Genomic DNA, 17,004 nt, shown 5'->3' on the forward strand with positions numbered 1-17,004 from the left:
TTATTCTGCTTGGTGTACGAACTTATTTTTTCCCACCCCACTTCAACTTCAAACTTTTTTATACACATTTAAAAAAAAACTCTCCATATACCATCTCATCAACACAATTGTTGGTCAGATGACATAGTGTAAAATTGCCTACTAAAGTTGACATATATCGCAAACAAATATTTTTGTTGTTTTAGATACGCCGGCGCATTCGGTCTCGGTCCAATGCAAATAAGTCTGACATCGTACCCATGTTTCTCCCGCACGGGAACGGGAATATAATTCATTACAAAATATACATGCATCATCATCCTCGTTGTGACTTTTAATTTCCGAATCGGTACTATCCGGTCAATATCTGAGGTGGTATTGATAACTCCATATTTTCCTTTTCTTCTATGAACAGGTCTTCTTTGTAACACTGACGCTTAAGATAATGGTGATATTTCTGCCACAGAAATACTTCCAACTTCTCTATTTTTATCAAAATCACCCTTATTATTCATTACACTTGATGGTCCTGGAGCAATAGAAACATCTTCTTCCGTCCGTTCTCGCTGGATACTAAAAAAGAAGAATTAAAAATGAATAGCTGAAAATAACAATTATAATAAGCAAAAAAAAAGAAATGAAATAATAGTGAAATAAAATACAAGTAAAGATAGAACAATTGAACAAAAAATAAATAAAGAAATAAAAATTGAAAATAAAAAGTTAAGTGATTCCAAGCCAAGTTAGTTCACGACGTTTCGATTGTTAGTATCTACAATCATCTTCGAGTGATGACTATAAATGGGTCATTCGAGTACTTTCACTTATCCTTGCTTTCCATTTTTCCACTTCACTGGTTCAGTGGGAGATGACCGTTTGGTGGGAGTTGGCCATTTTTCTCCTAAACCAATGTTCCTCCCTGATTATGATCTCAGTTTGGGACCACTCGATGTTGTGTTGATGGGTCCAAACATGGTCTGCTATTCCTGATTTGCTGGTTTCCCTCGCTGTGTGTGTTTCTTGTGCTCGGCAATGCGAACATTCAATGGCCTCCTAGTTTCATCAATATAGGATTTTCCGCACTCACAGGGTATCCGGTAAATGCAATTCTTGGAATCGCAGTCCGCGTTTGATAGCTTAGTTTTCATGAGGCTGCTACGGATAGTTTTACCGGATCTGAAGCAGGTTCTGATGTTGTACTTGGAACCAATTCTTCTCGTCCTCTCCGATAATCCTCTTATGTAGGGAATAGCAAGCACAGGTTGTGACGGCTTCTGTTCCTTGCGAGTCTCCTGCTGTCTTTTAGCCAAAGTCTTTTCTACCATCGCCTTGGAGTAGCCATTCCGTCTGTTCCTTCTTGAGACCTTCCTTCATATTACAGAGGCCGAAAGCACGGTCCAATAGAGTCTTGATGATTCCTCTTTTAGTCGATTGATGATGGTTGGATTCGTGGTTCAGATACTGTCCCGTGTTTTCGGTATACATATGTTTCCCAGCTAGTGTCGGTCCTCTTCACCAAAACGTCTTAGATTGGCAATTCGTTGTGGATTTCTCTCTCCATTGTGAAAGTGGTGGAAGGTCTCACGCTATTTATGTGTTTCAGGAAGGCGTCTAGTTCAGTATTCCCATGGTTCCATAATATGAAGGTGTCATCAACATATCTCAACCAGACTCGAGGTTTCTTAATGACCAGCGTTTCAAACCACTCCATATATATGTTGGCTATGACTGGTGGAAGTGGCGATCCCATTGGCAGTCCCTCATCTTGTGTTCCTCCAGTTGGAAATAACAGTTTCGTACACAGCATCCTTTTGTAGGTAGATTCGTTATCTCTTTCAGGTTCCAGTTTCCGGATGGCTTTCTCTGTATGATTTGGAATGCTCCTTCGATCGGAACGTTGGTGTACAGGCTTTCCACGTCAAAACATCAGCAATGAATAACGTAGAGCTCTGAACGGCCTACGTAGAGACAACACCATCAAGAACCTACCTGCAGATGAAGGTAACGCTACTGTGGTGATAAATACTGTTCTCTACGAACAGAAGATCGAAGAAGTTCTTCAGAAGGGACGATACATAAAGATCGTACGGGGACCCTACTGCATCAATTGAAAAGAAGTTGTACCAGATTTTGAAAAAACACCAAGTCTTTTTTTCGGACAAAGAAAGATCATTGCTAATACCGCACCACAGTAAGCTCCCTCACTTGTATGGACCACCCAAAATCCACAAGAAGGACGTTTTGCTCAGACCAATCATCAGCTCCAGAGATTCGGCTACTCAAAACTTGTCTAAATTTTTACTTCCCATAATACAACCATTACAAGGAAAAACATCGTCTTTTGTGAAGAATTCAAGGTATTTTGTCGAACTACTAGGGTCAATTGAAGTCACACAGGAAGATCAACTGATTTGTTTCGACGTGGGAAGCCTTTACACCAACGTTCGGTAGAAGAAGCACTCCAAATCATACAGAGAGAGCTATCCGAAGACGGGAACCTGTAAGAGAGAACGAATTTACCTACTGAAGTAGTTATGGAATTACTAGGATGCTGTATACGAAACTGTTATTTCCAACTGAAGGACAAATTCTTTACACAAGATGAGGGACTGCCAATGGGATCGCGACTTTCACCAGTCATAGCCAACATATATATGGAGAGGTTTGAAACTCTGGCCATTGAAGAAGCCCACAAAAAATCTCGAGTCTGGTTGAGATATGTTGATGACACCTTCATAATATGGAACCATGAAAATACTGAACTAGACGCCTTCCTGAAACACATCAACAGCGTAAGACCTTCCATCATTTTCACAATGGAGAAGGAAATCCATAACGAATTGCCATTCTTAGCCGTTTTGGTGAAGAGGACCGACACTAAGTGGGAAACATCTGTATACCGAAAACCCACTAACACGGGACAGTATGTGAACCACGAATCAATCGACTAAAAGAGGAATCATCAAGACTCTGCTTCCCGTGCTTTCGGCCTCTGTAATACGAAGGAAGGTCTCGATTTCAAGAATTGCATTTACCGGATACCCTGTGAGTGCGGAAAATCTTTCATTGGTGAAACTAAGAGGACATTGAATGTTCATTCATTGCATTGCCGAGAACAAGAAACACACACAGCGAGGGGAAACTAATAAATCGAGAATATCAGACCATGTTTGGACCCATCAACACAATATCGAGTGGTCCCAAACTGAGATCATACACAGAGAGGAACATTGGTTTAGAGAAAATTCAAGGAAGCCGCATACATGTTGTCCAACAACGTATTCAGCCAAGCTAGCGTAGAGATACGTTACATATGAAAACCCATCATCAAGCGAAAAATGGCCAACTCCCACCAAACGGTCATCTCCCACTGAACCAGTGAAGTGGAAAAATGGAAAGCGGGGATAAGTGAAAGTACTCGAACGACCCATAAATAGTCATCTCCCGGAGGAATGAGTCCAGTTATCACCCGAAGATGATTGTAGATACTAACAATCGAAACGTCGTGAACTAACTTGGCTTGGAATTTCTTAACTTTTTATTTTCAATTTTTATTTCTTTATTTTCATTTTTTGTTCAATTGTTCTATCTTTACTTGTATTTCATTTCACTATTATTTCATTTCAGGTTTTTTTTTGTTTAATGTAGTTGTTATTTTCAGTTATTGATTTTCAATTCTTCTTTTTTAGTTGTTTCAGGGATTTCAAATCATTTCATATATTAGACAATGGAAGTCCGAACTAGTGAAATTCATCATGAAACATTGTCAATCACTTTCAAATAAAAAACCATTTGTTGCGTTATTAACAGTTGGTTTCGCAAATTTTTTGTAGTCTTCAATTTATTTTAAAAATACATGGCTATTCATTCAGTCTTTCTCTTGAGTCAGCCCAATCGCTACTAATGGCGCATGATCCAATAACTCGTTTTTCATATTTTTACGGGGGTAAATTAAAGAGGGCGGCACAAATGACCCAGTGACATTCATACAGCATACTACTGTTTTATGTTGCCCCCTATCGGCACTACTCAGAATACCCACTTGTTTTCGCCCTTTAGACGCGAAGATTTTATTCTTTTAGACGGAACAGATGACAACTCAGATTTATCGACATTCCAAATATCTCCTCGTTCAAACGAGTACGGATGAATGACATCTGATAAACGTTGAAAATAATGTTCAATTTGAACTTTGTGGAAGTAACGGGCACGAGAAGCAGACGTTAATTCTGGTGTTCTGAGCGATATAGACAGCCAGTCCCAGCCAGCCATGTGTTTCTGCCGTGAAAACCTATGTGGGATATTTTTTGCTTCTGCTATCTGAAATGCTAGTTTTTCGACATCAAAAGTTGACATCCCAAAATAGCTAGTTTCCAAAAATTTTAATGTGCTCTAAACTAGCTCAATTTCTAATTCTTTTGAGAAAGTAATTTTGTGGCTTCCCAGATAACCTCCGCTGGCACCTTTTGAGTTAGCAGCTCGACGTCTCAAAGTAGGAAAAGGAGCATTGTATGTTTTTGATGCCATTAGCCATCCCATTCTTTTTTGTTTAACAGCATCGATGTCTTGCTGCATATTTTGCTTGGACCAGTTTTGTCTGGATGATTTTGTCTCGTACCGACCCATCACTGTAATAATCAATAACTATGTTTGGAAAGAAGCCATATATTTGTATGAGATGACATACATACTTGTATGAAAATGCATACCAGCTATCTCGTCCACATGAATAGTATGCCATCTCAGACACAAATACAGGAAGATCCTTTTTCTAACTTATATTTTAGTAGCTTTGTTTTAACGATACCATAATATAGGATATACTAATTAATCCACAAAAAAAAATAATTACGTGATGGAACTTTAATTTCAAATAACTATCAATAAGGAGGCAACTTCTTATCAGTTCATAAAAACTTTCATGAGGCAAAAATCTACTGACTAGCCTACTGCCGCCAAAAGGAATTTGACGCATGACTTTTGCACACTGTTGCCAAATGCTCAAGCATTGATGATAGTTTTTGGTTAGAACAGCGCCAAATTCAAAAAGGTTTAGATGAAACACGTGTTATGTCGTCTCAGCCAGTATGCCATCTCAGGCATATCTCCCCTAACAAATAAAAATACTAATAACATTTATTTTGATATTTACTAAAGCTATAACGTTACATCAACTGAACCAATCGCTTATCAAGTACCGAACCACTACGAATTACTATATTCAATATGTGAAACTTATCATTTTATTGGATTCACAGTTTATTCCAAAATGTAGAGGTTATAAGAGAATGATATCCGGCATCAAATATTCGTAATTGAAGTATTGGTACTGATTAAAACATTATTAATATAAGTGTAAGGATATATCTAATGATTTCGACTTCAGCTATGGCTAACAGGTACGCACATGAGTAGATATTATATCGATTACCTAGAGTTTTACTGAAAACAAGTCTTTGTAATATCGCAGGTGTATGATAGATAACATTGTATACATTGCAGATTATCTTGAAGTTATCATTTTTTAAGAACACATGTGATAAATTGAAGGAAATTTTAAGCTGTTGAATTTCGTTGATATATGATTTTATCTACAAGAGTATTTATGGATTACGTTTAAAAAGTATCAACTGATGTTTTGTTTATTATTTATCCATCAAGATATCATTTTCATGAAAGACATATGTGTGTTATATCTCACTATGGAAATATGAGTTTTGAAAAAAATATATTCATTTTGAAAAGAGTGGAACAGTATTGAGTTATACAATAACAAAATTATAACTTGAAAGTAACAAAGTCTGAATGTAACTGATTATAACTAATTATAACTAACTCATTTCGCAACACAGGGTGGAATTTATAGAAAAATAGATGATGGCATAGTTTGAAAATGAAGAAAGAAAATAAGGAGTCTTTGTGTCGTCGTTTTGAGAACTGCTTATTGCCGGATGTCGATTCAGCATAAATCAACATTGAAATTGATCCATGTCATCTTGAGTATGAATAGAGAAGGTCAGTAAATAACGTATATCAACTCCCTTCAAATTGAGAAAGTTGGTTCAATGCGGCGACTTTTTAAGACTGGGAATGCAATGAAGAATCACGGAATGTATCACATTGCATTGAGGTCGATTTCTTTTTCCTCTGGATTTTCATCTCTGAAACTGGGTATTAGTGTTGGCTAGACGTTTCAGTGGTCTGATAGTTCTGGGTCATGACGACGGAGGGTAGCTTGAGTTTTCAATAGCTAGATTTCTTCTGCGCCTTCCTCTGTATTTACAGAAAATGTACAGAATTATTAGTACAACAATGAGTGTGATGAGTGTAAAGTAAGTAAACCATCAGATGTGTTCGGTTACATAAAATTGATTCAAGAGGAGAGTAAGAATTCAATTCATGCTTGGCGATATCCAAATCATGACGTTCAAGTCACTTAGTTTCAGCGGCTTCAGCTTCGGGAGGCTTGATTTGTCCGGGATGTCGTTACAGCAATTGTATGGGATCAGAACTGAATGATTTTCGAAACATTTGACAGTTTTGAGAATCTGGAATCCGCTCAAATTTTCATGATTCTGATGAATTCAATAGAATCGGTTTCGAGAGTCACCATGGAATTTTTGTAGATCAATTCCGTTTTCGATTTCTTCTCTTGGAACTTGTACCGGTTCGGAAAGTATTATAGGCCAAAAATATGTTTAAATTTTGTGCACTTTAAGCTTTGGCTGAAGGAAAGAGAACTTTGACAGTTCATTGGAATATTTTTTGAACTCTTTGGCTTCACGAATTGAGTTTTGGTCAGTTGAATACGCGAACATACTGTAGCACAATTTAGTTATATGTATTAACGATTCACAAACACTCATATCTGTAATTGGTACGAACATCGAAGAATCATCGTCTTTTGCGATATATTGTTGAATAATTGACATAATGTGATGCAATCCTGTTCTGTTATCAAATATCGGAATATGATATGAATGGTATAAGGAATACATTTCAGGTAGGATTTTGAGTATTTTGAGTACGAAAACTAAATTAGATTTGGTTTGAAATACTTCGACAATTATAATTTCAAGATTTTCAGACTAGGGCTTGAACCACCGACCAACACGGCAGTCAATTCGAGTGAGTGAACAAAGCACCCTCGCCGAACCGCTTGGCTACCGACTGACTATGACCGCTGATTCGAGTTGTATCGATAAATGAATGGGGTATTTTGAAGTTGTTTTCAAAAGCTTCTCGAAGTTGAGAAATAGTTTTGTTTACTTATAACGTCTATTTGTCATTTGTAAGGACAATGTTGCCAGTTTCGTAATAATACACACCTATGATGTTATTGATTGGTTGGATATTGTAATTGGTTACTGACGGGGTGACTACTGATCTAACTACCAGAAGAAATCTGAAAATAAATAAATTTTCAGTTTATAATTTCATACGATCAAATTTTACTGTTTTTCTTTGGTATGGTTGTGAATTTAGGAGTATTACAGAATTTTGGAAAAAAAGTTATATGACGAACGGTCTGTTAAATTTTTTGTGACATGGTCTGAAATCTTCCCACTGATCCATTGGATTAAGGATCCTTCACGCTAGAGTATCTAAATTTTATATTGAATAGATTACATAGGTCTTCAAGTAGGGCATTATCGAATTTTCTTCCATAGTCGCAATGAATTCGTAATGGATACCATAATGTTGGAAGTATAGAAAAAGAGTGTCTGATATTGTTTTTGCCGTTTTATCTGGGATTGGAGAAACTTGTGTGAATTTTGTAAGTTCGTCACGAATACTAAGGGCACGATTTCTGGTAAGGATTTCAGGGTTATCTGCGTCAGCGTTTTCATTAATTTTTCTGGGTTGGTTTATGATTTTAAAGTCATATATCTCGATTTTAAGACGCCATCTACTAAGTTAAATTTCTGCCCGAAGAGGTTGATACTGGATTTTGCTGAACAGAGGATTCGTGAAGCATATGCAACAGGTAAATCTTTTTCAATGGGGCCTTGAGATAGCATAGCTCCAATAGCATATGCACTTGCATATGTGGTTGATAGAAAAGTGTCTTCGAAATTTGGGTATTCGGTCGAAACAAAAGATTGTTTCAATTTTTCAAATGAGTTTTTACAATCATCTCCAAAACTGAAAGGGGTGTCATTTTGAAGTAATTTTGTAGGAGGTTTTGATATTTTTGCGAAATTTGGGATGAATCTTCTGTAATATCCTGCCAAGCTGAGACATGCTTTCATCTCTTTCTCATTCTTAGGTTCTGGGAAGTTTATGATTCAATCAACTTCGGTGGGGTTTGGCTTCACTCCATTTTGTGATTGAATGGCCAAGATATGCTATTTCTTTTCTGTGGAATTCACACCTATCTTGTTGGATTTTGAGATTGGCTTGACGGAGTCTTTGGAATACTTTTCATAGTCTGAATATGTAATCATGAATGGTAGGGCAGTAAATTATGATGTCCATGTAAGCGATACATCGCTGATTCTGGAATGTTATCCATCACCCTTTGAAACGTCGATGAGGTATTCTTGAGGCCGAAGCTCATTCTGAGAAATTCATAATGATTGTTGTCCACCATGAAAGGCGTTTTTGGGATGTCTTTGTCATCGATTTCTATTTGAAGGAAACCAAAGCAAGATCAAGGGTAGTGAAGTATTGGCATTTGCCAAGTTGATCAAGAAGGTTTTATATAATTTGATGATTTTTGTCATTTACAGTCAGTTCATTCAACTTTCGGTAGTCGCCATTTATGTTTTCCAGATGCATCTATTTTTTTGGAATAACCACACAGGGGATGAAAAAGGAGAAATAGGAGAGCGTATGATTCCGTATTCTAACATTTTATTTATTTGTCTTCTGACTTCTTCCTTATGAATTTAGAGATGGTGGTATGATTTTGTAAAGACCGGTTTTGCATCTTTTGTGTCTATCGAGTGTATGATTTCGTTTATAAACGTCAATCGATCACAATCTAGATAGAAAATGTCCGACAATCCTGAACATGTATTTGTTATTGATTTGATTCAGTTTCGTTTCTGTTTCATAAAAGTGGTTTGCAGGGAAATTTTGAATGAGTTCGATGTTTATGTCTGAAAAATTCATTGTATTGGGTATGACGTTCGGATTTATGATTGAAGTCAAAAACTCGTCTTGCTCATCTACTCTTATTAGGTCATTTGGTAAACGAAAGTTTTCTTTGTTTTGAGCTACCAGTATAACATCAGTGTTCTGAAGATTACAATTTAATTTGAAAATTCTTTCAATTCGAGGCTCTGTTAATTTTTCAATTATTGGTAATTATCGAATTTAATTTCTGTGGCGTAATTTCCAAGGTCGCATTCGAGAATGTCGTTAATTTATGAAGTAGAGGTTTCTGGGTTCAGTGTGACTTGGTATTTTGTTTTTGGATATTGAGGTGATTGAAAAATTACTGAAATGTTTTCAGCATCTGATACTTAGAGGAGAGGTATAGTTTTGAAATCAGTTATTAGTTTTCTGTATTTTTATATCAACGATACCATTATAATATTCTATAAAGTCAGCTTCGAGCAGTCCGTCGGAATCTATGTCAATTCTCCAATTGCAAAATGATAACTTGAAAGTAATAGAGTCTGAATATAATTGATTATATTTGTGATTATAACTAACTAATTTTACTACGCAGAACGGTATTGAGAGAAAAATAGGTACTCATTACTGGGAACATATCCCTTATTAGTGTTATGACACCTAAGTTATGCAAAATTTTCTGAAATTCAAATGTAAAAATGACTTTCAGAACCATATTAACCATCAATAAATTGTTTTCAAAACTTAAGGATGAAACTCCTATGAGTGTCCAATCCCAATTAATATATATCATATCATGTATAATCTGTAGTAATGAATATTTTGGTCAAACGTCAAGATTACTCAAAGAATCAGTTCTCATAAAAGTAATAGTAGATTACATGCTGAGAGATGTGATCATGTTTTGAAGAAGGTCTAAGGAAAACCTCCTCTTGAATATTTTTTGGTCAATATAATTTGTTTAACTCACTGTGAATGAAACAAATAGCACTTGTTCATCAAAACGTTGTGAGTGTGTACGTTTATGGCAAAAAATGTAAATCTTTATCTTGGTGCTGCCACATTACACCTAGTGACATTAGTTTTGCCAGTTCCCGAAATATAAATAGTCTTCCATCATACATTTTGGAACATTTCTAGATTCATCAAATGATGATTTGAATTGTCAGTTTTTTCGTTCTATTACTTCCTTTCACCATTTAGTATTATAGTGATAGGTTTAATTGTGATGCTGGATTTTATCATTACTGACATTACTCAATGATAGTTACGATTATGTCAAAAATGAAGTTGAGGACTACATTTGATGCCGTAAAAGATGTTATACTAATCTTTGAGAAATGAAAGATATTTTTTTGAAATATATTCCTTGTCCTTGTTTTCGATTATATTTTTTCATGGTATATAATAAAGAGTTTAGTATAGGGAAGGGGGCATAACGGGGACGCGAGGCACGACGGGGCCACCCACACATACAAGTAACTACGCACATTCAGCTGTGTTTTGTTTTCGCCAATAAGAGGGTATTTCGCATCTGCCTTCAGTATGGCAGTGACAGGCGATTAGAGTGCACTTGTTTTTTTTGACGACCAATGGGCTTGTTAGGGGTATATTATACTTATCAAGCCTAATCGATCCCAAAATCTCTTTATATTTGCAGGAAAAAGAATAATTCGAAAAGCAAGAATTTAAATTGGCCGCGTGTCTGTTGACCGATAAAATTGATCGTGTCTAGAGCGGAGTTGCCAAGTGTATTGGTTTTCAATATCCAATCACAGATCTGATGATCCAATTTGACAAACGCCTTTTTTGTTGTTATCGTTGTTAACTCGGTGTTAATACAACTGTTACAATTATCTAATCAACTAAACGAATTTTTGAAAAGGTAGGTCTCGGCGGGTGCTTATTTTGCTGTATATTCCGTGTCATTAGTTTACATTCGGAAAAATATTTTTTCAGGTTATTTTTGGATTGATATGTTCTGGAGTAATTCTACATTTCACTGTACATATTTTTGCTTCTCTTCTCAGACACCATACTGCTCCTTGGCCGAGATGAAAAAAAATTAAATAAAAACTTTCCATCCTTCGATAAAAGACAAAGTCTGAAATGAATGTCATATGAATAAAAGGGACCTACTAAATATACCTCCTACCGTTTAAATTTTTCATTCTTTATTTCGGTACCAAAGTATTGCAAATTTTTCAAGTAAAATTCATCGATCATTTCAAAATCGAATCTCAGTAAGTTGTCGGGAGTCAGCTTTAACAAACCTAGGTTCAACATTCATTTCGAAATTATTTTAACAAAAAAACGAAGTTTGTGGAAACCATCGACATTAGAAAGAGTACATGGTCGCATGCATTATAACGGGCGCTGGCTGACTGGATGACAATTTGGCTTCAATATGGATCCATTTTGCTTGTTTTTGCAACATTGAGTTTCAACTTATTCTTAGCTGACAGGAACAATTCGTTTTTTTCATAGAGTTCAGTTTGTGTATGTTTTGAAAGTGTTTTAGAGATATATTTGAATCTTAATATGGTGCATTCTTGTGCTGATTTCAATTGTGCGAAAAGGCAAAAGAAAACAGAAAGCACATTGGTTTATAAGTGAGTTATTTCATATAATGAGTTTAGGTTCCCAAAGGATAAAATGATGAGGAAAAAATGGGTGGAAGTATTGAAAAGAAAGAACTACAGTCCTTCTACTCTTCCAAGACTTTATAGAAATCATTTAAAATGTGTCTATAAATGAAAGGGGAACAAAAATATTGACACAGATTTTTATTTCAACTCGAAGTATTCTCCACAGAAATTATTATCTGGAGTTAATCTTGTTACTGAAAGTATGAAACAAAATTAATTGAATTTCATCATATAATTGATGGTATTATTACCCCAGAAGCTTTTGTTGGATCAGTTCGAGTAAAATCAATTCTGTCTATACTTGACCTCATTCAACCTTCCTCTCAAGTTTTGGATTACCCAAGCGAGCCTATAACGCTTGAATTTAGTAGCTATGTTAGAAAGAGGTACGTATGTAGGAATCGCTTTTTTTATAATAAATTGCAGTCGTACAGATTGAGGATTGTAGAATAAATTGAATATTTGAAATGATTCTTTAATACAGTTTGCTATATTTTTTTATTTTTATAACTGTATATTATTGAATAATGCATAAAATCATGGTTTAGGTAAATATTTTGTGATCCATCGACTTTATGTACTAATTTTAGAAATAGAACTTATTTCCAAATATGATTTTTCGTGTACATTTTATTCCATGTAGAGAATTTTTCATTAATTGAAACGTTAACGGGTTTATATACACTTCCATAATTACGTTGATAATTATGGCTCCGTAAATTTTACGATTTGGCAATGTTGATTATTTCTATTATTCCTATTGGTCAATTGAACAAGAAGCGGGAATAGTGTCGTGACGTCACCACCACATTCGATTTTCAATAATTAATTACGGGAAAACTAAGGTACTTAGAGAAATGAAACAAAGTGCACTGTTTTTCAATTCGAAATTTCTATCAAGTGAACTATAAACAAAAAATCATGAAACAAGCCCATTCTTTTTTTTTTTTTGTAAAATTTCATCTAATTTTGTGCGGTTACCAAGACTCGTCTGAAAAGGTAAGTGTTACTTACCTATATAGTTACTAGTATAGTTTTTTATATGTATTACTGCTAACATCAACTATTCATATATTTTGCGCAAAATCACTCAGACCTTGTATTAATTGTTTTGTTCGTTGTTTAAAATTCTGTTAGACATAAGGGCATAACGGGGATATGACTATGGAATGGTCTGTTCATTTGATAATATTACAATAATATTATTTATTTTGTTTTAGATTTTTGAAATTTGTCCGAATTTACAAAAAAAAAGGTCTAGGGGCAGTTGGTTTGTAAAAACAATGGAACACACAATTGATGCAGTTTCGAGCAAATCAGCAGCTTACCGAGAAGCAGCTCAACTGCACGATGTTCCACAGATCATATTGGAGCGTTACGTCGCAAAAATAAGGAAAGGCGAGGTATCTCTTAATTCAGCTCCAGGTAACTTCAAATCCGTATTTTCGAAACAAGAAGAAGAGGAACTTGTTAGGTTTGTGAAAGATATGAATAAACGATTATTTGGATTGACAGCTGTTCTACGATGAGAAGCCTGTCAGCATGCAAAAAAAATGCTAAGACTCACAATTTAAAACATGTTAAAAATATTGCTGGCATAGATTGGTTGAAAGGCTTCATGAAACGTCACCCGGATTTATCAATTCGAAAATCAGAAGCCACATCGGCAGCCTGACCTATGGGTTTGTATGGGTTTCAACAAAGTGGCCGTGAATAAATTCTATTCTTCGCTTGAGGAAGTTTCTGACAGATATAATTTGATGTCAGATAGAATATATAACTGCGACGAGACTGAAACATCATGCGTCGTTAAAACAAAGAGCAAAATCATTGTTGAAATAGGAAGAAAATAAGTAGACCCCTTTTCTTCTGCAGAACGAGGGCAGACGATTGCTGTTGAGAGGTGTTTCAATGCAGCTGGAACTTATATGCTTCCTGTGCTGATATTTCCTCCACAGAGAATGAAGCAGGAATTATTGGATCGACCTCCTGCAACGCTCGAGGCTGAATGACAACTGGAACCTTCATGAGCTTGTTCCAACGATTCATCAAATTTTCTGGGGTCACAATAAGTGACCTAGTCTTGTAACTTCTAGATCGAACGTAACGCATACGCAAATTTTAGAGGTTATTGGAAATGCATGTAAGAATGGTGCTGTTATGCTTGGCTCCCCATCTCCCCACCACAGGCTCCAACCTTTGGATGTTGGCTCCATGAAAACATTGAGTGTGTATTATGATCATGCTTGTTCTAACTGGTTACCGTCGCATCCAGATCGAAATTTTTGCAAAAGCTGTATTAAAGCTGCAATAATGTCCACAGCGATTAATGCATTAAAAACAGTAGAATATGGCCGTTTAACCGAAATAATTCCATAGATTCAGATTTTTTAGCTGCATCAACAGTAGACATACCGTTTACAAATGATAAGGTTGGAACAACTTCTTCAACTGCTGAAATTCAGCCACCACTGTCACTTCCCCTTGAAGAAGTACCTCTCAAACCTATTTTAGCTGCAATATCGACACATTCATATCAGAAAACTCCTATCTCAAAGCCTCAACCCGGACCATCTTTACAAGACGAAAACAGTCTTGATTCAACAACTTCCTTCGAGAATGTTTCTCCCAAAAACATTATTCCCATCCCTACAGTCGAATAAAAAACCAAACGTGAAAAAATAATCGCAGAGGAGGAAAACGGTTGTTTTCACTTCAATCTCCTACAAATACAAACTGGAAAAACACGAACAATTCAGGACGAAGAACTGTTCAAATCCAAATGATCCCCGCTTGAAAAAACTCGATAAAGCAGAAAACTCAAAAAGCTCGCTTTGATGGAGAAAATATTGAGGAGGGCGTCTTCGGAGAGCGTTGGGTGGCCTGCCAGCTATGAGGACAGTGGTCCCATACAGCCTGTGCAGGAGTTGATGACGTAGATTTAGAAGAAATCTATCTATGCTTATTCTGTGACAAATAAAATAGTGTACTTCGTACTACCCCTCACTGGATACCCCATATTGCTCCTATCCCAGAGCACAATGTAGTTTTCATGAATATTTTGTGAAATTAAAATAAAAAATTCACAAATACATTGCAAACTCAATGAATCTATTGGAATACATTTTCCCACACCAGAACAAAATACTGTCACTTGATGTAAGTTTTGCTAACCAAGATTTCCTGATGATGCTAACTTAGTTAGCGAAACGTGCATCGGAAGACGGTATATTTTCCGGGTGTGAAAAAATTAATTTTCATTGTACTCAATAAAGCTGAGTACATATTAGCAAACCTAATTTTTCGAGAATGACTCGAATTTAGATTATCTGCAGATGGAAAATTTTCAACAATATAAGCTATGGTGATGTATACTACTATCTGAAAAATGTCGTGAGCAATGAAAGAGTCGATTTTGAAAATTGCAAATTTTCAAAAATGATTGTTGGTAAGCAATGAAAATATTGAGCAAAAGGAAAGTGTTTTCAATCACAGAGAATATTTTCATTGAATTCTAATTTTCCATATTTTTCAGAAAACCAATTATCCATTTTGGTTAGTAGGATTGATGATTAGAGTGGTGCTATCAATGGGAGTTATTACTCTTTGTGATGTCCAACCTAGAAAAAACTTATCGATGTTTTTCCACGAAGATTGGCAATTCGTCTTGTTTATTATTGTGTTCAACGTAACCTCAGGATATTCTCGGAACGTCTGTTTTCCCAGCGTGTGTGGGTAAGTATCAAAATTATATATAAATACTCTATCTAATCTTGGGTACCGGTTATCAGAAAATTGAATTTTATACTTCGTGCACACTTTCCTCAGTTTTTATCTTCACATGTTTGAAAATTTTTTTCAAGTACAAAACACAAGCACTACAGCAAAATCCTTAAGGCGCTCTCAGAGCGTTGCCTGTGTGAAAATAGCAATTCACATTGAATTTGAATCGCTGGAGATTGACTCCATTTGGAAAAACTTCTCAGAAAGTTTATTCCACATAAACGCAGTTCTCCAGATGAAAGAAATCGCAAACAATAATAGAAATAGAGTGATAATTAGATGTTGTTCTTCCCGACAATCGAAGTAAGGACATATTCGATGTCAAAAACTTTTCTTAGAACTCTTTCTATAATTTCCAACATTTCTCCATGTTGAGGCATTGTAACCCTTCATCGAAAAGGTATAAGTAAGTAGACCAAAAATAAGCCTAACGCAATGATTCGGTACTACCTGAGTTGTATATTTGGAAGATACAACTAAACAGATTTGAAGAGTTTCAATGCAACTGAAGTTTTACAGCATTTTCAACATTATAAACAAAATCCTCATATTTAATTTGAGTTTATGAATGATGGGAAATTTTGAAAGTATTCATCGTTTATATTGATAAAAAATTTGGAGAAATCGTAGTGATTTCTAGAGAAACACTTTTATTTTTGATGTACAAGAATTAAGATTGAGATTGCGACTATTTGTGATTAGTCTGAGATCAATTTCAATATCTTGATATAGAGAATCTTGCAGTTGACGAATAGCATTAGATGAGAAACTAACCAGTACTAGCCTGTCATCCGCACATCGACTACTAATTTAGATGATATCGGCTATATATGATAAAATCGTAGAACGTGGAATACCTCATTGTGGCACACTGCTGTTTATGATTTGGGTGTTTAGATATTTATATATACCTCTGAATATTTTGCCTTTTTTTCAACAAAACACAACACAAGCACAAACAAAACACAAGCACTATAGAAAAATATTTACGGTTGGATAGAAGAGCAATCTATGTGATCATACGCAGATATTCTATCCTGCCATTTGATTGGTTTTAATTGTATAGAACCATCAATAAAAACCATTAATATTTTTTTCACAGAAGTATGCGCTGGTCAAGTCCTATCCCCCGAAGCCCCGATACATTCGAAAGGGCGCGCCAGCATTATCAACCTTTGACCACTCCCCACACCGTGGAGTAAGTGATCATTGGGTCTGAGAATCATGTGCCCTGAGAAAGCGCAGTGAGCCAAATATGACAGCCTTCTACATATGTGTGCCTAAGATTTCTGCCTTAGTGCGGCAAGCCGGTATGATTTTGAAATTCGAGAGTAGAGAGGGCATCATTTCACCAAGGACTCCAATAATCAGAACAACCATCTTGATAGAGTGGTTTGGATAGAGTCTACGGAGTTCGAAGAGAAAATCTCGATATTTTATCCGTTTTTCCTCCTCTTTTCGGACGATATTCGTCTCTCCAGATGCTGAAAACTTCATGACAAATATCGTT

This window comes from Leptinotarsa decemlineata, unplaced genomic scaffold (genome assembly GCF_025532065.1).
Source record: "Leptinotarsa decemlineata unplaced genomic scaffold, Ldec_3_MD MMD2_tig00000505_RagTag_RagTag, whole genome shotgun sequence".
NCBI classification, from domain to species: Eukaryota; Metazoa; Arthropoda; class Insecta; order Coleoptera; family Chrysomelidae; genus Leptinotarsa; species Leptinotarsa decemlineata.